The sequence below is a fragment of the Rutidosis leptorrhynchoides genome, chromosome 2 (genome assembly GCF_046630445.1).
Source record: "Rutidosis leptorrhynchoides isolate AG116_Rl617_1_P2 chromosome 2, CSIRO_AGI_Rlap_v1, whole genome shotgun sequence".
Lineage (NCBI taxonomy): Eukaryota > Viridiplantae > Streptophyta > Magnoliopsida > Asterales > Asteraceae > Rutidosis > Rutidosis leptorrhynchoides.
In genome coordinates, this window is record NC_092334.1 from 662,462,680 (window position 1) to 662,485,977 (window position 23,298).

Consider the following 23,298-nt stretch of genomic DNA (forward strand, 5'->3'; position numbering starts at 1 on the left):
AAGCAATAATAGACGTGTTCGGTAAGAAACAGACCCTAAGTATAGAGGACGAGAGTGTTATCTTTTCTGTTGATAGAGCCATGCAACAACCGCAATCTGCAGATGCTACATGTTATTATATTCAAACTATAGATTCACATGCAGAATTATTAGAAGAATTTCCAGAATTACAAGGAACAGGAGAATGTTCTTTAGGAGAAGGAACTGAACCAATTTATGAAACTGAAATGTTAGCTACACTTATGGCTAATGGATATGAACCAACAACAGAAGAAATTCAAATGTTAAAAGAAGAAGACAGATATCGATATAAATCATCGATAGAAGAACCACCGACATTAGAATTAAAGCCACTTCCAAACCATTTGGAATATGCTTATTTACATGGTGAATCTGAATTTACCTGTAATAATATCGTCTTCTCTTACTGAAAACAAAAAATCTCAACTCATTTCTGTGCTAAAAGCTCATAAACCAGCTATTGCATGGAAGATTCATGACATTAAAGGAATAAGTCCTTCGTATTGCACACATAAAATCCTTATGGAAGAAGGTCATAAAACGTATGTGCAACGTCAACGAAGACTAAATCAGAATATGCAAGATGTTGTTAAGAAAGAAATTATTAAACTGCTAGATGCAGGTTTAATTTATCCAATCTCTGATAGTCCATGGGTAAGCTCAGTTCAATGCGTGCCTAAGAAGGGTGGCATGACTATCATCACAAATGAGAAAAATGAGCTTATTCCTACTAGGACTGTAACAGGATGGCGTGTTTGTATTGATTATAGAAAATTAAATGACGCCACCAGAAAAGATCACTTTCCCTTACCTTTCATTGATCAAATGTTGGAAAGATTAGCCGGAAATAGTTACTATTGTTTTCTTGATGATTTTTTTGATATTTTCAAATTTCAATAGCACCCGAGGATCAAGAGAAAACCACATTCACGTGCCCTTATGGTACTTTTTCTTACAAACGCATGCCATTTGGACTTTGCAACGCCCCTACAACCTTTCAAAGGTGCATGATGGCAATTTTTCACGACATGATAGAAGAATGCATGGAAGTTTTCATGGATGACTTTTCAGTCTTCGGTGATACTTTTGAATCATGTCTAGTTAATCTTGAATGAATGCTTATTAGATGCGAGCAATCAAATCTAGTACTTAATTGGGAGAAATGCCATTTCATGGTTAAAGAAGGCATCGTTCTTGGTCATAAAATCTTAAAGGAAGGAATTGAAGTGGATAGAGCTAAAGTAGATGTAATTGCTAAACTTCCACATCCCACCAATGTTAGAGGAGTTAGGAGTTTTCTTGGGCATACCGGTTTTTACCGACGTTTCATAAAAGATTTTTCTAAAATTGCCACTCCTATGAATAAACTCCTAGAAAAGGATGCTCCATTCATCTTTTCGGATGAATGCATCAAATCTTTTAATATTCTTAAAGAAAAACTCACTAATGTGCCGATCATGATAGCTCCAAATTGGAATCTACCGTTTGAACTAATGTGCGATGCAAGTGATTTTGCAATGGGATCCGTTTTAGGACAAAGGATTGAAAAAAGATTTCAACCTATATATTATGCTAGTAAGACGTTACAAGAAGCACAAATAAATTACACAACTACTGAAAAAGAACTCCTTGTTATTGTCTTTGCTTTTGACAAATTTCGTTCATATCTCGTTCTAGCTAAAACGGTGGTCTATACCGACCATTCTGCTCTTAGATACCTATTTTCGAAACAAGATGCTAAACCAAGATTAATCCGTTGAATCTTACTCTTACAAGAGTTCGATATTGAAATCCGAGACAAAAAGGGAGCAGAAAATCTCGTCGCTGATCATCTTTCTCGTCTTGAAAATCCCGAATTAGAAGTTCTAAATGAATCGGCCATACAAGACAACTTTTCTGATGAATATCTATTGAAGATAGATTATAATGAAATTCCATGATTTACAGACTATGCAAACTACTTAGTATGTGGATTCCTTGAAAAAGGATTGTCGTACCAAAAACGAAAGAAATTCTTTAGTGATATAAAACACTATTTCTGGGAAGATCCACATTTGTTTAAAAGTTGTCCCGATGGAATAATACGCCGATGTGTATTCGGAGATGAAGCTAGTCAAATATTAAACCATTGTCACACAGGACCAACAGGAGAGCATTATGGGCCTCGGCTCACAGCAAGAAAAGTTTACGATGCTGGATTCTATTGGCCTACAATTTTCAAAGACGCACACCTTCTTTGCAAATCCTGTGATACTTATCAAAGGGCCGAAAAAATAAGTCAACGTGATGAAATGCCACAAAATGTCATTCAAGTATGTGAAGTATTTGACGTTTGGGGTATTGACTTTATGGGTCCATTTCCAAAATCTCATAATAATCTCTACATTCTCGTTGCCATTGATTATGTATCTAAATGGGCGGAAGCACAAGCTCTCCCAACTAACGATGCACGAGTTGTAGTCAACTTTTTAAAACGTCTTTTTGCAAGGTTTGGAACACCGAAAGCTTTAACTTGAGAAAGTTCTCAAAAGATATGGAGTAACTCATAAAATCTCCACTGCTTATCATCCACAAACAAGTGGACAAGTTGAAAATACCAACCGAGCTTTAAAACATATTCTAGAGAAAACCGTAGGATCAAATCCGAAGGAATGGTCCATGAAATTGGAGGATGCACTCTGGGCTTTTAGAACAGCCTACGAAACTCCAATTGGAACCACACCTTTTAAACTCGTTTACGGAAAAGCATGTCATCTTCCAGTAGAAATTGAACATAAAGCATTTTGTGCTTTGAAGACATGTAATCTTGATTTACATGAAGCCGGATGTCTACAGTTAAGTCAACTAAACGAATTAGAAGAATTAAGACTTGAAGCATACGAAAATTCGTTAATCTATAAGGAAAGAATGAAGAAATGGCATGATAAAAGAATTAGAAGTTCAAAAGAATTTAAAGAAGGAGACAGAGTTCTTCTTTTCAATTCACGATTCAAGCTATTTCCTGGAAAATTGAAATCAAGATGGTCTGGACCATTTATAGTCAAAAGAGTTTTTCCATACGGAACAATAGAGTTAATAAATTCAAATGGGATTGAATTTAAAGTTAATGGTCACAGAGTTAAACATTACATACATGGACCGACGGAAATTGAAAACGAAGTTAATCACAATTTCAACACCACAGCTAACTAAGTGTGGGGAGATTCGAGTCTTTTAAGGGTAATACGTATTTCTGTTAGAGTTATATATTCTGTTTTCGTGTAGTTCTCGAGAATGGAATTCGAATGGTCTTTCCCTAGCAGACCCTAAAGAACTAATCTTCTCCCCCCCATTCTGAATTTTTATTTTTTTAGGTTTTACGAGATGAAGAATTCCTGTGAACTAAACCATGGTTTAATGCTACACGCTTTGATCACTAAACGTAATAATGACACACTCCTGAGTGACCTGGTATCAGTAATAAGAGCCAAATTGGACGGAGTAAGAAAAGAACTCAGAAACGATCATAATAAGTTACATTTCGGTAAAGGAAAATCAAAATCCGCAGCAAAAAGAAGAGCACGACACCTTGAAAGATGTCACAAATACGGAAAATGGTCACACGAAGGAAAATGCTCGACGAATCAGACATATTCCAATACCGAGTTTGTTACTTTATGTAGAGAAGGGCCGTTCATATGTTTCGAAGAAAAATCGTTGAATGCTCGAGGTTACGCCTATGTAGCTATGGAAAACCAATTAGTCCGACTATCTTATGAGTGGGCTAAAGCAAGTCACTGAGAATTCTATCTAACAGGTAAGTATGTACAGTTTTTATTTTTATTTTTATTTTATTGCTTTTAACCTTTTGACATTAAACGCTAAATTGTTTGCTATAAAGTATTAAATTGATACTCAATAAAATTAGGTTTTGCGACCGAAATTATTGATATCATACAAAAATTTATTACATCACTGCGAAATTTACCGTTTATTCTTAAGGTATAAATATCTTTAATCAATCAACCCAAAATATTTCAAAAATTCGTCAGGAGTAAAACTAGGTAATATAACCGAAATTACTTTACCAAAAAGAGGGGCGTATATTTTTGATAATATTTGATTGATTAAAGTGGGATAAAAGACCAAAAAGATTTTTAATTTTATTTTTACTTGTTTTTAAAATTTCATCATTATAAACTTTTTAAAATCAATATATTTAAGTTTGTAAATATTTAAAAAATTAATATTTTTAATATAAGTTTGTATGTATAAAAACAAAAATATGAATTTTTAATTTTATGCATTTTAAATTTAAGTTTGGTGTGAATTTAAAAACAAAAATTTATTTTTTTCACTAAGTTAAAAATTTGATTTTTAAAATTCGTCGTGAGTTGAAAACTAGGTCGTTGAACCGAAATTGCTTTACCCAAGAGAGGGACGAGAACTTTTATTATCATTATTTTTAATCTTATTGAATTAAAGTATGCCAAAAACATTTAAAAAAACCCAAAAATCTTTACTTTTAAAACCGCGCTTTGAATTAACAAATTTTAAAATTTTGTCGATGGACGAACTAGGACAATGATTCGAAACACCCTCACTCCTAAAAAGAAACAAATTTTTAAAATTTTATTAATTTATGTTTTATTAGTATAAGGTTTTTATAAAAAATAAAAAAATTAAAAAAAAGGACCTCATGCGATCGCATGAGATTTACCCTGTAACCTCATGCGATCGCATGAGGCTGAAAATCAGGCCAGAAACAAAAAGGGCAGCGAGCCGCTCTCTGTCTCATTCCATACTCACACACACATACGAAAACACACACACATCTCACCCTAAAATCACCATTTTTTTCACCAAATTCAACCAAATTTCTCGCTATAATCCGCTCTAAACATGAATTTGATAAGAAGTTTATCAAGAAGGGTAACAATTACATCCCTAAACCTCTTTAAATTTGATTTTTAGTGTTCTTGAGCTATATTTTTCCTAATTTGATTTTGTTAATTTCTAGTGTAATTAGAGTTAAATTGTTAGTATATTATGCATGTATAACCTAGATTGATGCTATTTAACATGATTTGAAGCCAAAAACTTCAAAACTTTTAGGAATTTAGGGTTTGTGTTCTTGAGCAATTTGGGGCTTTTTGATATAAACAGGTTATGGCCGATTTTTGTCATGAATTATTGCTAAATTAAGTAGTGTAACATGTTTAGGTAGCTAAATGATCCAAACTTTGATCCTAAACATGATTTTTGAGAATTAAAGTGGACTTTTTAAGTCTAAAATTCATGAACTTGATTAATTTGATGTAAATGTCATTTGAAACTTGTTTTATTGCTAGTAATGGTTGTTTTAACATGTTATTTGAGTTAAATACTTATGAACTTTGTAAACATTTTCATATATGCTTATTTAAAAAAGTGTAGAATTGTAAAAATTGTGAAAATGTGTATAAGTTTAATTTTGATTTAACATGTTATTATAATTGTTTCAATTTGTTATTTTGCTAACACTAATGCATATTTGGATGCACAAATTTTGTGTTTAATGTATTTTGCAGAGATTTATAGATACTGATGGTGCAACATCATCATCCAGGCAACCTGCTCCAGAACCTGAACCTGAAATACAATATGAACCTGAACCGGAACAACAACAGGAACCACAACAACAGCCTGATCAACACGTATCTTATTATGATCCGCTACAATTTATTGATGCCTTTATAGTATTTCCGATGCATCCTCCAGTAGAATACCCAACGATTCCTGAACACACGTTGCATCCTAATCTGAGATTTGAAAGAAGCTGGAGAGATTACCGGACATATCAAAGTAACAAATTCAAACTGATACCAAAAAATGTAGAAGTGCCGAGGGTAATCGATTGGGAGCCTTTAGAAAGGGTCCAATTTGCTAACTCAGTTAGGGAGCATCTGATCCAAAGGTATGGCAGTTCTTCTTTTCATTATTGGGAACGTCTATTCACCATTCGTAGACCTGTATATAAGGAATGGTGTATTGAGCTTATGAGTACTATAGCATTAAATGCAGATGTAGATAGGTTAGATGATAGAAGTTTTCTTAGGTTTATACTTGGCTGTAGGATGTACAGGATGTCCATGCTGGACATGGCCAGGGCTTTGCAGATATATACTCCTAGTGAATTACTACTACCCGATTGTATGAATTTGATTTATCGTGGTGAAAGGGTAGATAGGAATTTTGACGCGAACACCGTCTGGAGGCGTATGTCAGATTATAATGTTTTTACACTGGGAGGAAAACACTCCTACTTACATATTAACAAAGCCGAGCTTTGTATAATTCATAGATTTTTGGCTAACTCGATTACACAGAGAGGTCACAACAAGGAGAAAATGACCTTACATGATTTATTTTACCTAAAGTGTATTCGAGACCCAAGAGGCTTTGTTAATATCCCTTACTGTGTTGGTTTTTATTTGGCTAAGATGGTAGAAGGTATACAGGAAGGGGGGATAATATGAGGAGGTATTTTTGTTACTCTCATTGGAGAGTATTTGGGTGTAGATAGGGACCAAGGGGATCCACTTTTGGAATGTAAGGAACAGGTTGAGCCTTTAGGATTGAAGGTCTATCAGGGTGCTAAGGTATTAAAGAGCAGACGAAACTAGGCAGTACCCTATGAAGGTCGTCATCCACAGGTAGAGAGAGGATCAGATGAGGAAATGGAGGAAGCGGATGACATTAGGGATGTCATTAGGGAGGCTATGACTGACGTCTACCAGCGTGTAGATGAGGTAGATATGACAAACGGGGAGAGATTTAGTCAGATGGAGCAGTGGCAAGCCCGGAATGATTACGAGCATTCCAAGCAACGACAGCATGATAGATGGGACTATCATCAGCGTCAGATCATGAGCCGGCTGTCACCTCAGGATCACTACGTACCGACCCGACCCGCTTACTATCCTCCACACCAGCCCGAGATGAGACCACCATATACTCTCTACGACCCTAACCAGGCCTACCAGTACACCTATCACCAACCATGGAACTCGGACGACAACATGAACTGGAACCCCTATCCAGATTGATATAGTTCCAGTTGGTGATTTCTATTATTTTTATCTTTTTATTATTTTTATTTATTTATGTTTAAACATATGATATTGTGATATATTAATGTATTGTTTGATATTTTTATTATTTTGTATTAATATTTCATATTTGATTTGAAAGTGAGATTTTAAGTCCCATTTCAAATTACCATGCATGTTTATATTTGTATGTATGTATATTGTCAATTGTACACAACAGGGTAAAACAGCGCATTTTCAAAGACTGACATTAAGTTCAGCAAAAGCTACTGATTTTGACGACAAAATGAAAAACAAATGTGATGTAACAACAAGACAGAATGAACAAATGATATGCACCATTTATCATTCAGCAAACAAACGCCAATATGTTTGGAAACTTTGGTAAAATTTAATCATTTTTCTACGCGAATCACCCTCAATAATTTAAATTGATTTCTTGCAAATGAGGGCATTGCAAGATCTTAAGTGTGGGAAGAGGTTAAATTCTTTCGGATTTTAAAAATTTTTAATTTAAACACTTGGTTACCATTAAAAAAATATTAGTAACGCAGTAGTTGTATTAGAATCTAGTGCTCTCTGATAATAAAGAACAGCCCTAGTCTTATATACTGACTACCCAATTCAAGTAAAAATTTTCAAAATTTTCAATTAAATGAATTCAAAATCATGTTTATACATATTTATGAACGATAAAACTAGGTGTCAACACCGAAATTATTGTTACCTCAGAAAGGACATAAATAGAGAAACAAATCAAAATGTTAGAATTCATTTAAAATGGAATAGAGGACAATAAAAAGGAAAATAAAAGCCAAGTGTGGGAAAAATTTACCAAGTTATTTAAAAACATATATCACATATTTTTGTACAAATAATTGAAGATACTTTTGTTTTGGACAAAATTAACCGTTTTACCCGGTAAATTGTAAGATATTTAAAAGAAAGATGGATCTACACGATGAATCAATTCCATCATTAAAAGGAAGTAAAGTCTTCCAAAAAAGAAACGCGCTTCTTGATTTAGGTCAGGAAGTTGTCATCCAGAACAGTTGTAGAGTCTACGAAAAACCTTGAAAAGTTTTCTCGAAAATCAGCTGGAAATCCACGGACCTCGGCATCAAACAGGGTCACCAAGTGGTCAGACTTATCCTAACCATGAGAGGATCTGTCTCGTAAAATGGGGAGGGCGCCGTGCAAATTAGCTTGATAAGACTAATGAATCAGATCCCCAGAAAGGATAATCTCCTTAAAAGATCAAAAATCAGCTTTTAAGAATGATATACTCAATCCTTGAGATTGACTTTTAAAGATTGAGAAATACAAACTCATGGAATTCGATGATATCTAAACTCGAGCTTGAACGAGAAAATATTTTGATCAAAATTACAAACCGATTTGTTTTCTGAAAAACCCATTTTTAATGCGTTCATTACCATTGAACGTAAATCCTAGGAATTCACCTGGAATTCATTAGGTCACCTGAACCAAATCGGGTGTCAACCGTAAGAACGGTGGTTGCATAGCATGGTCGAAGACGGACCTTGTGCCAGATCGAAAAACTATAGGGTGAGCTTTACTATTGCTCCTACAAAGGATAGTAATTGCATCCGACACGTTATAGACCATAAATAAAAGCATGTCATGGGACATTGCCTTAACAGTTGCTTGTTCAACGCTTTCCTTTACAATCGGACGGTAGTTTATCGAAAGGTAATATACGGAGCAAGTATACTGGACGTGTTGGTTTCCCAATAAAAGGTTAGCAAGTGGGTGACACAAAACCATAAGTTTTGAGCTAAAATTTTCAAATCTGAAACCCACCAAACCCACAAAAAAAAATTTCGCAAACACCGGTGAAGGGTTATTCCGGAAAATGTATCTAGGGTAAAAGCTAGATTGTATTTTCAAAAGATCAAATGTTTTCATAAAGATCCAATTTCTTTAAGGATCTAAATTTTCATAGTCATGTGGGATTGTAAACCACATCGTTACTACCATTGTTCATACCGCCGTATAGAAATCACTGATGTACAAAGTGTGAAGAATAAAGAAGTGATTCTAGTATTTTTATTTCAAGACTATATTGCTTGAGGACAAGCAAAGCTCAAGTGTGGGAATATTTGATAATGTTAAAAATGAACATATATTTCATAGCATTATCCCTCAAAAAAGACAAGCTTTTAGTTGAAATTGTTCTATTTACAAGTGATATTCGTTTAAATAATAAAAGGTGAAGACAAAAGACAGATTCGACTAATTGAAAACGCAAACGACCAAAAAACTCAAAAGTACAAAGTACAATCAAAGTGGTTCAAATTATTGATGAGAAACGTCTCGAAATTACAAGAGTACAAGATGCAAAACGCAAATAACAAGATATTAAATTGTACGCAAAGACGTTCAAAAATCGGAACTGGGACCAGAGTCAACTCTCAACGCTCGACGCAACGGACTAAAAATTACAAGTCAACTATGCACATAAATATAATATAATATTTAAATAATTCTTAAAATTATTTATATATTATATATATATTTATAAACCGTCGGCAGAATGCAAACAAAGACATGTGACCTGGAAAAGCAGGCCATGCGATCACATGGCCTGGATGATAGAAATCCATACGATTGCATGGCAGTAGGTACCTGGCCACATGCCTATAAATTTCGCAGTTTTGAGCAACATTACAACATATTTTTCCTTCTTCTTACTCATACGTATATATATATATATATATATATATATATATATATATATATATATATATATATATATATATATATATATATATATATATATATATATTATAATTTTAATTTTAATTTTAAATTCTAATAATAAGGGTATGTTAGCGAATGTTGTAAGGGTGTAAGTCGAAATTCTGTCCGTGTAACGATACGCTATTCTTAATCATTGTAAGTTATGTTCAACCTTTTTAATTTAATGTCTCGTAGCTAAGTTATTATTATGCTTATTTAATGCCGAAGTAATCGTGATGTTAGGCTAAAAATATTAAAATTCGGTAATTGGGCTTTGAACCATAATTAGGGTTTGGATAAAAGAACGACACTTGTGGAAATTAGACTATGGGCTATTAATGGGCTTTATATTAACTAAATGATACCTCGTTAATTTAATATATAGACTTATAATTTGACGTATTTATATATAACCACATACGTTTGACTGGGCAAGGTGGGCGGGATATCTATAAATACCAATAATTGTTCATTTTACCGGACACGGAACTGGATTAATAGTTAATAGACTTATTGAAACAGGGGTGGATTACATTCAAGGGTAATTGGTGTAATTGTTAACAAAGTATTAAAACCTTGGTTTACACGCAGTCGATACCCTGGTGTATTCATTAAACAAAGTATTAAGACCTTGTTACAATTCGAATCCCCAATTAGTTGGAATATTTGACTTCAGGAATAAGAATAATTTGACGAAGACTTCCGCATTTTATGATTATGACTGATGGACTATTATGGACAAATCTGTATGGACATATCGAATAATCCAGGACAAAGGACAATTAACCCATGGGAATAAACTAAAATCAACACGTCAAACATCATGATCACGGAAGTTTAAATAAGCATAATTCCTTTATTTCATATTTAATTACACTTTTAATTATCGCACTTTTATTTATTGTCATTGTATTTAATTGCACTTTTAATTATCGTACTTTTTTATTATTGCACTTTTATTTATCGCATTTTTATTTATCGCAATTTCATTATCGTTATTTACTTTACGCTTAAAATTAAGTTATATTTATTTTTAATATTTTACATTAGGTTTTAGCTGCGACTAAAGTTTTAAAATCGACAAACCGGTCATTAAACGGTAAAAACCCCCTTTTATAATAATAATACTACTTATATATATTTATGTATTTTTATAATTATAAGTTAAAAAAAATATAGCGTTAGACTTGGCTAAGTCTCCCTATGGAAAGAACCGGACTTACTAAAAATTACACTACTGTACGATTAGGTACACGGCCTATAAGTGTTGTAGCAAGGTTTAGGTATATCCACTCTATAAATAAATAAATCACTTGTGTAAAATTGTATCGTATTTAATAGTATTTTCTTAGTAAAAATATAACTATTTCCTAGTACGCCTCGCACACATCATGGATATAACTGGAATTTGATCTGAGGAAGAGTCCGGCTCCCCTTGATCTGGTTCGGTTGGAGAGTGTGAGTTATTCAGAATGTCTTCATGATGCTCTTCCTCGTCATCACTGGTATCTTGTTCGTCTGAGGATGCGTCTGATGAACGGGTTTCTTCAGTATTCTGATTCTCCACTTTGATACTTGCAGGATCAATTTCTATATCCTTAACCTCAGCCTTTTCGGTCTTCTTCTTGAAGCGAATGATTAAACTGTGATCTGCCGTCTCAAGCCACATTATTTCTTCATGACGCTCAATGCTTGGAGCAGGTATTGTCGCAGTTTCTTTTACATCTTCCATTTCCTCTTCCTCCTCAGATTCCTCTTCTTCCTTTATTTCTTTGCTGGGATCCTCTTCTTCCATTTCTGGGTCGTCTACAGACTGTGATTCGACACCCATCTCGATATCATTGGCTGGTGGTGAAAACTCATCATCGGAAGTGATCCGTCTGGTGGAAATAGCAAACATCTCTGCCTGTCCAGAAAGATCGGTTGGTCGGTTAATTTTAAAGGTAACGCTCTCCCCATGTGATCGTAAGATCAAGGTTTGATTGTACACATCAATGACAGTCCTAGCCGTATTCATGAAAGGTCTTCCTAACACTACTGGGGTGTGTAGGTCTTCCTTGATATCCATTACTACGAAATCTGTAGGGTATAAGAATTTGTCAACTTTCACCAAGACGTTCTCAACTATGCCCTTAGGATATTGAATTGTATGATCGGCAAGTTGGATTGTCATTTTAGTTGGTGACAAGTCTCCTAACTCTAATCTCTTGTAGAGAGAGTAGGGGATTAGGTTGATACTTGCTCCTAAATCTGCTAGCGCATGAATGGTTCCAGATTGGTAGATTGAACACGGGAAAATGAATCGGCCCGTATCTCCTAGCTTTGGTGGTAGAGAGTTTCTGAGTAATGCATAGCATTCTTCACTCAGTGGAATTTTGTTAGAATCTGGTATCCTCTTCTTTGTAGAGAGAAACCTTAGGATGTATCTCTTCTGGTTGGGAACTTTAGACATGGTGTCCAGGAATCTTCCATCAAGTTTGAAGGAATCAAGCTTAGATGGTTCTTCTTGTAGCCTTCCAGGGCAAGGTACGCGAACTGGAGTTTCAGGGGTCAGCTTCTGAGTATTTGTCGATTTGTTCTTGAGCCTAGTTGACCTTCTCCGCAGTTCTTCCTCTGGGATTACGGAATCCATTTGCTTTGCTTCTTCTATTTGGGGGTTTTGGATAGTATTACTTGGCAATCTTCCCTGCGGTCGGGTTTTGTAAGACCCAAATATTTGTTGAGTACATAAGCGTAAATAAGATGTTTAAAGTGGGGGTTTTGTTGTACATTTTAAAATGAAAAAGAATCTGATCTGGGGGAGTGGCGCGCCGCGCAGGCCTTTAGCGCGCCGCGCCATTGGTCTGTGACAGATTCCTTTCTTTTTAAATTAGATATTTTGAGGGCTTTTTGGTAATTACACATGGGGGCCCGAATTTAACACCTAGATTCAGTCTTGGAGCTTCATTTACTACATCTTCAACAACCCTTATCACCTCCATTTAATTTCTAGAGAGAGAGTGATATTCTAGTGATGGAAAACTCATTTTGGGGAAGAAGAACAAGGAATCTTGCTTAAGCTCAAGCATTAAAGTTGTTCATCTACTTCCTAGCTACGTTTTGAGTATGGTGGTATGTTCTAACTTTGTTTTCCTTGTTTAATTTGATTAAGGGTTAGGGTTTGGGGTAAGTGATGAACTTAAAACCCATTTGTTAGTGAATTGGGTGTTTTGGGTGAATTTGGGTCATGTAGACTCAAAGATGACTAACTAGGGTTTTTCAAGGTATTAATTGATGTTTATGAGTTTAAATTAGCTAGTCAATTACTAGCACACCTAGAGATAAGTAAATGGGCATTGTGTGGGTTAGTGGATGACCCGAAATGGGTGTGTTGACCTTAATTTGGTCAAATGGGTCAAAATGGACCTAAGTTAGTTAATGTTGGTGTGTAATGCATAAACCTTGTGTTGAAATGTGTTTTAAACCTAACTTGGCTAATGATTAGGGTTAAGGGTGCAAATGGGTCGAAATTGCACCATGGGTCAAGATAACACTAGAATGGAGTTTTAGTTGGTTGACCAACTTGAGTCGTGATTGATTATTGTGCTAAATGTAATAGGTACATTACATTGAAGTTGCAAGCTCGGTTATCTTTCACAAAAGACTTTGAGGTGAGTGGAATAATTATATATGTATGTATATGATTTATTTACTTGTGGGGTAAGGGTTTAAAGTTCGTTGTTGACGATACCGTACTCTAGAGTATATTGTGGTGTTGGATGAAGGTTTAAAGTTCGTTGTTGACGATACCTCATATGTGGGTTTAAAGTTCGTTGTTGACGATACCACATTAATATAAATGTATGGAATTTAAGTTCGATGTTGATGATGCCATACGACTATGGTAGTGACGTTGGATGAGGGTTTAAAGTTCGATGTTGACGATACCTCATATGTGGGTTTAAAGTTCGGTGTTGACGATACCACATTAATATAGGCGAATGGGTTTTAAGTTCGATGTTGACGATACCATTCGTTAGGCTAGCCTTAAGATCTTGAGTACTATGGATGTTGTGAAATTCAATGTTATATATTCGTGTTGTAGAATATTGTATTGTTGTGTTATATGCTATTGTTATACTAGCGTTGTTCTCGGGGTTTTAGCGAGATACATTTCAAAGGTATGCTAATTATGTAGCTTGTATGTATGCGAGTTTGACGTAAGTGTTTGCAAGTAAGTAAGTTATATATGTATATGTATAATTATTGCATTCACTAAGCTTTACTTACCCTCCCATTGTTTACCTTTTTATAGGTTCGGTTGTGGACAAGGGTAAGGGCATTATCTTGGATTAGAGATCCCGCTTTGTTGTTGGGGGACGCTTTTTGGATGAGTTAGCTTTTGGAGTTTGACGGAGACTTGGGTAGTTTAACCCTAAACACCATGCTCGTAGTGTCGTTTGGAAATTAAACTAATGTGGTCGAAACTCAAACTTTTGTATGAAACAAGTAAAACGGCCGATGTGGGCCCCGCTTTGTAAAAATTATTTTATGTTTGAATCGTGTTAGTTTTACATATTGGAACTTGATGTTAAAAGCGTTTCGTCTAAATATGTCGGGAAGTGGGCGATCTTTTTCGCAAAAAGGAAAAAGTTGGAAAGGCCGTTTTGGCGCGCCGCGCGGGTATATGACGCGCCGCGCCACTGTGCTGTACAAATTTTTTTTTATTTTGCATATTTCGATTGCATATGGGTTGGGATGTTACAAGTGGTATCAGAGCATGGTCTAAGGGATTTAGGTGACTTGAGATAGTCGCTTAGACTTAGACTTTTTGTGTGCGCGTTATGCGGGACTTGTAGGACTTTGGGTCGGATCGGGTTTTGGTTAGTGCATAGGTTTATGTGAACTAATCATGCGCTATTGTTTTGTGTGGTATTTGAAATCATCAAACGAGATAGACGTGGTACTAGTGAGTTAATGCGATGTGCTCGCGTAACAATGATTAGCTATATGTATATACAAGCGACGTACGACGATTGTTGAGCAAGATGGGATAGTGTGGCGTATATGTATATACATATGTGTTATGTCCTTTCATTTTATTGCTTAATTTACTTCGTTTTATAGAAATGAAGATGAGAAATGGACACGACACCAATGACGGAAGTGCGAGTGAGGACGTTGAACTCACGGCCAAGGTTGAGGCCATCTTTAAAAGGCTAAAGAAGGATTTTCTTGACGATGTCCGAAAGGTCTTCCAAGAGTCGGTTGATGGACAAGTGACAGAAATGATCAATGAACGAATGAAAGCCGCAATAGAGGAGGCTTTAGAGGCTAGAAACATTTATCCTCGAGGCGAAGGGGGTGAAGGAAATGGTGGGGGTGGAAGGCGGGACTTCCACTACAAAAATTTCAAGGATACTTAACCTCCGATGTTTAATGGGATGAGGGATCCATTGAAAAGCACTTGTTGGATTTTCGATATCGAGGGGGCGTTCCGTACCGCGGAGTGTCCTCCCGAGAAGAAGACGAGGTATAGGTCTAGCATGTTGCGCGAAAAGGGCAAGTTGTGGTGGGACGATAAAATCAAATTATATGGCGAAGATCAGTGCATGAGCTTGACATGGGAGGAGTTTAAGAACGAATTTTTCCAAGAATACCGAACTTCTTTCGATCTTGATAGAATCCGGGAAGAGTTGCACAATTTGCAACAAGGTTCAATGGACTTGGTTACTCTCAAGTCTACCTTCTTGGCAAAGACTCGTTTTTGCCCGGAATATGTTGGTGATGATCACAAGCTAATGAAGGATTTTTACCGTACTTTGAATGATAAGTTCAAGGGTAAGATTAGTCGGGGTATGGATAAGTCATTTGAAGAGTTATTTGAATTGGCTCGGGGTTTTGAGCCGGAGGTTCCAAGGAAAAGTGATTTCTCTTTTTCTAAGAGAAAGTTTGAAGGTTCTAGTCATTCTAACATTTCGAACAAGAGACACAAGAAGGGTTCCGAAAGTGCGAATAGTGTGAAGAAGGGTGGTTTTGGGAACTTTGTCCCTACTTGCTACAATTGTGGGGTACGTGGACATATGGTTCGAGATTGTCCGAAGCCAACTTCAACAAACAAGCTCACTTGTTTTAATTGCAACAAAGAAGGACACCGAAAGTCAGAGTGTCCCGATTTATGAAACGATAATGCTAAGCGTCTAGAGAAAAAGGCGGGTATGGCTAGGGGTCGCAACTATTTGATGACGAATGATGAAGCCAAGCAATCCAACGAGGTGGTCTCAGGTACTTTTATGGTTAACTCCAATTCGGCAAGGATTCTATTTGATAGCGGTGCAAATTTGTCATTTGTATCTCTAAAATTTGTGCATAGACTTAATAGACCATTAGCTAAGTTAAGTCGTCCGGTAGAAGTCGAAATAGCGGACGGCAAAACTGTGCTAGTGGTTGATGTGTGTAAAAATTGTGATGTCATTTTTGGTGCCGAAAACTTTAAGATATATCTTATCCCCATGACTTTGGGTGATTTTGATATCGTTGTTGGTATAGATTGGCTCGATCATAATAGGGCCGATATCACATGCCATGAAAAATTTATTCGTGTGAAGACCCCAAGTGGGGGAGAGTTAATTATTCACGGTGATAAGCGTAGAAGACTTATGCCGATATGCACTTTTGCACGGGCACATCGTTTCCTTGTTAGTGGTGGCATGGCTTTTCTTGCCTATGTTGTTGATACTCGTGATGAGCCACCACCCATTCGTGAAATTCCGGTGGTTAGTGAATTCGAAGACGTTTTTCCGGACGAGTTACCGGGTGTTCCGGCGGAAAGACAAGTTGAATTTCGCATTGAGTTGGTTCCGGGGGCTACCCCCATTGCTAAAACTCCTTATCGTTTAGCGCCGACGGAAATGCAAGAGTTGTTAAATCAAACCCAAGAGTTGCTTGAGAAGGGTTTTATTCGACCGAGTGCTTCGCCATGGGGCGCTCTGGTTTTATTCGTGAAAAAGAAGGATGGAAGTATGCGGATGTGCATCGATTATCGGGAGTTAAATAAAGTGACGATCAAGAATCGTTATCCATTACCTCGGATTGACGATTTGTTTCACCAACTCCAAGGTGCCACGTATTTCTCTAAAATCGACCTACGGTCTGGCTATCACCAAATGCGGGTTCGTGAGGAAGATATTGAGAAAACGGCTTTTCGAACGCGTTATGGGCATTTTGAGTTTGTAGTTATGCCTTTTGGTCTTACGAATGCACCAGCGGCATTCATGGATCTTATGAACCGAGTGTGCCAACCTATGTTAGACAAGTCGGTGATTGTGTTCATTGACGACATACTAGTCTACTCGAAATGTATGGATGAACATGAACGTCATTTGCGTGAAGTATTGAAGATGTTACGAAAGGAGAAGTTGTATGCTAAGTTCTCCAAATGCGAATTTTGGCTAAGGGAGGTTCAATTTCTTGGCCACATTGTAAACAAAGACGGTATTCAAGTAGATCCGGGGAAGATAGAGACGGTGAAGAGTTGGAGACAACCAACTACGCCTACGAAAATCCGAAGTTTTCTCGGATTGGCCGGTTATTATTGTCGGTTCATCCAAGATTTTTCTAAGATCGCTTCTTCGTTGACGAAATTGACGAGGAAGAACGCAAGATTTATTTGGAAGAACGAGCAAGAAATTGCTTTTCAATTGTTAAAAGAGAAGTTGGGTCAAGCTCCGGTGTTAGTGTTGCTGGAAGGGGTGGAAGACATGACGGTTTATTGTAATGCTTCTCTAAATGGGCTCGGGTGTGTTCTTATGCAAAGGAGTAAATTCATCGCTTATGCCTCTCGACAATTAAAGGAACACGAAACGAGATATCTGACTCATGATCTTGAGTTGGCGGCGGTTGTGAATGCGTTGAAAATTTGGCGCCATTACTTGTATGGTGTCAAGAGTACGATTTATTCGGATCATAAGAGTTTGAAACATCTCTTTAATCAACGAGATTTGAATTATCGTCAACGTAGGTGGATGGATGTGGTGAAAGATTATGATTATGAAATACTTTATCATCCGGGCAAGGCGAATGTGGTCGCGGATGTGTTAAGTCGAAAGAGTCATCACCCGGCGTTACGATTGGGATTGTTACGTATGATTATTACTAACGATTTTCTTGAAAAACTTGATGTGATTCAAATAGAGGCTTACGTTTACAACAAGCATGCGGAACGAATCATGGGGCAATCGGAGTTCATTACTATGGGCTCGCGTGGTTTGTTGTCTTTTCAAGGAAGAGTGTGGGTGCCTAAGATGGGTGATTATCGATAAGTGCTACTTGATGAAGCACATAAGTCAAAGTATTCCATTCATCCGGGCGCGACGAAAATGTATCTTGATTTAAAGAAAGACTATTGGTGGCCGGGCATGAAACGTGATGTTGTGAAGTATGTTGAGCAATGCTTCACGTGTTTCCAAGTTAAGGTCGAGCACCAAAAGCCATATGGTAAGTTACAACCGTTAGAAATCCCGAAATGGAAATGGGAACACATTACCATGGATTTCATCACAAAGTTACCTAAGACGGCGAGAACCCAATTTGATTCGATTTGGGTTATAGTTGATCGATTGACGAAAAGTGCTTTGTTTCTTCCCATTCGGGAAGCGATATCGTTGGAGACTTTGGCTAAGTTGTTTATTAAGGAAGTCATCTCTCGACACGGTGTTCCTATATCTATTATTTCGGATCGAGATACCCGTTTTACATCACGGTTTTGGGAAAAGTTTCATGAAGATATGGGTACACAGTTGAAATTGAGCACGGCGTATCATCCTCAAATGGACGGTTAAACCGAACGTACGAATCAAACTTTGAAGGATATGTTACGGGCATGTATTATTGATTTTGGTGGTAGTTGGGACGAGCACTTACCTTTGGTGGAATTCTCGTACAATAATAGTTGTCATACTAGTATCGAGATGCCACCTTATGAGATGCTTTATGGGCGGAGGTGCCGAACTCCGATTTGTTGGGGTGAAATTGGTCAAAGAGAAATCGAGAGTACCGATTTGGTTTTAGAGACGAATAGCAAGACTGATATGATTCGGGATCATTTGAAAAAGGCTCAAGATAGACAAAAGTCGTATGCCGACAAACGTAGGCGAATGATCGAATTTCAAGAAGGTGACATGGTGATGCTTAAGGTTTTGCCATAGAAGGGCATTATTCGGTTTAGAAAACGGGGAAAGTTAGCTCCTCGGTTTATTGGGCCATTTAAGGTTTTAGCTCGTGTTGGTGAAGTCGCGTATCGTTTGAAATTACCCGAAGAGCTTGCGGGGATCCATAATACATTCCATGTTTCCCATCTTCGTAAGTGTCTTGCGGATGATTCATCTTGGGTACCATTAGACGAAATTGAGCTAAACAACAAGTTAGAATATATTGAGGAGCCGATTGCCATACTCGATGAGAAGGTCAAAAGGTTGAGAAATAAAGAAGTAAGGACTTTTAAAGTTCAATGGCGTCGGAGTAAAGGTTCCGAGTTTACGTGGGAGCCCGAAGAATTCGTGTTAGTTTATCTTCCTTCTTGTCATGCGGCTTGGATCGCGAGGACACGCTCCGATTCAAGTGGGGGAGAGTTGTAAGACCCAAATATTTGTTGAGTACATAGGCGTAAATAAGATGCTTGAAGTGGGGGTTTCGTTGTACATTTTAAAATGAAAAAGAATCTGATCTGGGGGAGTAGCGCGCTTCGCCATTGGTCTGTGACAGATTCCTTTCTTTTTAAATTAGATATTTTGAAGGCTTTTTGGTAATTACACATGTGGGCCCGAATTTAAGGCCTAGATTCAGTCTTGGAGCTTCATTTACTCCATCTTCAACAACCCTTATCACCTCCATTTAATTTCTAGAGAGAGAGTGATATTCTAGTGAGGGAAAACTCATTTTGGGGAAGAAGAAGAAGGAATCTTGCTTAAGCTCAAGCATTAAAGTTGTTTATCTACTTCCTAGCTACGTTTTGAGTGTGGTGGTATGTTCTAACTTTGTTTTCCTTGTTTAATTTGATTAAGGGTTAGGGTTTGGGGTAAGTGATGAACTTAAAACCCATTTGTTAGTGAATTGGGTGTTTTGGGTGAATTTGGGTCATGTAGACTCAAAGATGACTAACTAGGGTTTTTCAAGGTATTAATTGATGTTTATGAGCTTAAATTAGCTAGTCAATTACTAGCACACCTAGAGATAAGTAAATGGGCATTGTGTGGGTTAGTGGATGACCCGAAATGGGTGTGTTGACCTTAATTTGGTCAAATGGGTCAAAATGGACCTAAGTTAGTTAATGTTGGTGTGTAATGCATAAACCTTGTGTTGAAATGTGTTTTAAACCTAAGTTGGCTAATGATTAGGGTTAAGGGTGCAAATGGGTCGAAATTGCACCATGGGTCAAGATAACACTAGAATGGAGTTTTAGTTGGTTGACCAACTTAAGTCGTGATTGATTATTGTGCTAAATGTAATAGGTACGTTACATTAAAGTTGCAAGCTTGGTTATCTTTCACAAAAGACTTTGAGGTGAGTGGAATAATTATATATGTATGTATATGATTTATTTACTTGTGGGGTAAGGGTTTAAAGTTCGTTGTTGATGATACCGTACCCTAGAGTATATTGTGGTGTTGGATGAGGGTTTAAAGTTCGTTGTTGACGATACCTCATATGTGGGTTTAAAGTTCGTTGTTGACGATACCACATTAATATAAATGTATGGAATTTAAGTTCGATGTTGACGATGCCATACGACTATGGTAGTGACGTTGGATGAGGGTTTAAAGTTTGATGTTGACGATACCTCATATGTGGGTTTAAAGTTCGGTGTTGACGATACCACATTAATATAGGCGAATGGGTTTTAAGTTCGATATTGACGATACCATTCGTTAGGCTAGCCTTAAGATCTTGAGTACTATGGATGTTGTGAACATCAATGTTATATATTTGTGTTGTAGTATATTGTATTGTTGTGTTATATGCTATTGTTATACTAGCATTGTTCTCGGGGTTTTAGCGAGATACATTTCAAAGGTATGCTAATTATGTAGCTTGTATGTATGCGAGTTTGACGTAAGTGTTTGCAAGTAAGTACGTTATATATGTATATGTATAATTATTGCATTCACTAAGCTTTGCTTACCCACCCATTGTTTACCTTTTTATAGGTTCGGTTGTGGACAAGGGTAAGGGCATTATCTTGGATTAGAGATCCCGCTTTGTTGTTGGGGGACGCTTTTTGGATGAGTTAGCTTTTGGAGTTTGACTGAGACTTGGGTAGTTTAACCCCAAACACCATACTCGTAGTGTCGTTTGGAAATTAAACTAATGTGGTCGAAACTCAAACTTTTGTATGAAACTCGTAAAACGGCCGATGTGGGCCCCGCTTTGTAAAACTTATTTTATGTTTGAATCGTGTTAGTTTTACATATTGGAACTTGATGTTAAAAGCGTTTCTTCTAAATATGTCAGGAAGTGGGCGATCTTTTTCGCTAAAAGGAAAAGTTAGACAGGCCGTTTTGGCGCGCCGCGCGGGTATATGGCGCGCCGCGCCACTGTGATGTACATTTTTTTTTTATTTTGCATATTTCGATTGCATATGGGTTGGGATGTTACAGGTTTCAAGGCGTTGTGATAACTGTCCGAGCTGCGTTTCCAAACTTTTGAGCAGAGCCAATTGATTTCTCATAAGTATCTCCGTCTGATCTTGTCTAGCTGTAGTTCTCTGATTTAACTGTTGTTATCCTTGAATGAACTGAGTCGACTGATAATCAGCTCCGAGAGTGGGGTTAGATGCTTTTGTAATCTGGGTGGTAGGGGAATTTTCCTCAACTGGGGGACCAGTGAGTGGAAGTGGTTGATCGTAGGTCAATTGAGATTGTTGGGCTGGATAAGGTGGATAGCGATAGCGAAAAAGTTGATTACCTCGCTGAAATTGATTAATCCTAGGTGGTTGATTGAATCCGGGATTTGGTGGACGAGCTGGGTATTGAACGTAACAGACTGAACCGTCAGGGTTTTCGTACTCAACTTGATATTCTTCAGTGGGTTGCGGGTTGGTACAATTAACACAAGCTTGAGCTTGGTTAACCTGCTGCGGCTGTGTCTTCAATTCTCTGAGTTGCTTAGCAAGAGATTCCATCTTATCTGTGAGGGATTTGATGGCCTCCATTTGATTGTTAAGTGCAAAGAGTGGGGTAGATGATGAAGTTGTTTCACCACTGTTCCAGTCATGATGATGCATTGTCATGTTTTCGAGTAATTCCCATGCTTCGTCTGCGGTTTGGTTCATCAGATTCCCTTGAGCTGCTGCATTGATCATCGTCCTATGATTTATCGTAAGACCATTATAGAAGGTACAGATTTGGGCTGATCGTTCTAACTGGTGATTAGGGCATTTCTTCAGCAGGGTTTTGAATCGCTCCCATGCAGCGTAAAGAGATTCATCATAACATTGTTTGAAGTTAATGATGTCATTCTTCAGTTTGGTTTGTTTAGAAGGAGGGAAATATTTGGTTAGGAATTTAGCAGCCATCTCCGTCCATGACGTGATGGAATCTTTTTCCAGTCCTTCAAACCAAGTTTGAGCATGATGTGTAAGAGAATAGGAGAACAAGTATAGCCGGACTATATCTTGTCCTATCCCTGGCTGTTTGTAGGAGTTCGAAAGAGATATGAATTTATTAAGGTGAGAATTAGGATCATCATTCGGTAATCCATGAAACTGACAGCTATTCTGAATGAGCTGGATGATGTGATGTTTTAACTCGAACGAGTGTCCTTGAATCTCTGGAAATCTGATTGGTCCTCCTCGACCTACAATCGAGGGTTTGGTGTTTTCTGCTAAAGTAACACGTAACGCCATTTGATTTTTGATTCGTGCTTCCTTGCTTGCTTTAGAGATTATTGCGTCTGGATCATGTACGAATAACAACGGCCCTGGTCTAGATTGGGTTTGGGTCATACACTAGGTATGCCTTTTTGTTTTTAATTTTTCGCAAAAATTATAATAAGCTAATCTATTCTAAAGTAATCTAATTCTAAGGTAGTCTAATTTAATCTAATCTAATCTAAGGTAGTCTAATTTAATCTAAGGTAATCTAAGGTAGTCTAAAGTAATCTAATTTAATTAACTAACTATCCTACGGTTGAATATGTTTTTGGTTCTGGCTACTGATTCCCTGACATTTCGGTAACAGAGCTCCGCACGAACTATTCAACAAACCAAGTGGCCAGGCCGACTACGGAGAGGCAGGATCCTTTTGGTCCCAATATAATTGGCGACTGTTCGGAAAATCCAATAACCAAGTCCGTGTATAATTGTCTTTCTTAGACACCACTAAATGCTTGCGAATAAGTTTGATAGAGAGCAGTATTGCCTGATACCAGTTCCCCGGCAGCGGCGCCAAAAACTAGTGACTCTCCTGAT

The 23,298-nt window shown here is 37.2% G+C and overlaps 1 non-coding gene across 1 annotated transcript; it reads left to right on the plus strand.

Annotated features, from left to right (window-relative positions):
- Positions 1-22,249: 22,249 nt before the first annotated feature.
- LOC139895197 (small nucleolar RNA R71) lies at positions 22,250-22,356 on the plus strand. The gene has a single exon (XR_011775659.1). It is a non-coding gene; the product is annotated as a small nucleolar RNA R71 (small nucleolar RNA).
- Positions 22,357-23,298: the final 942 nt, after the last annotated feature.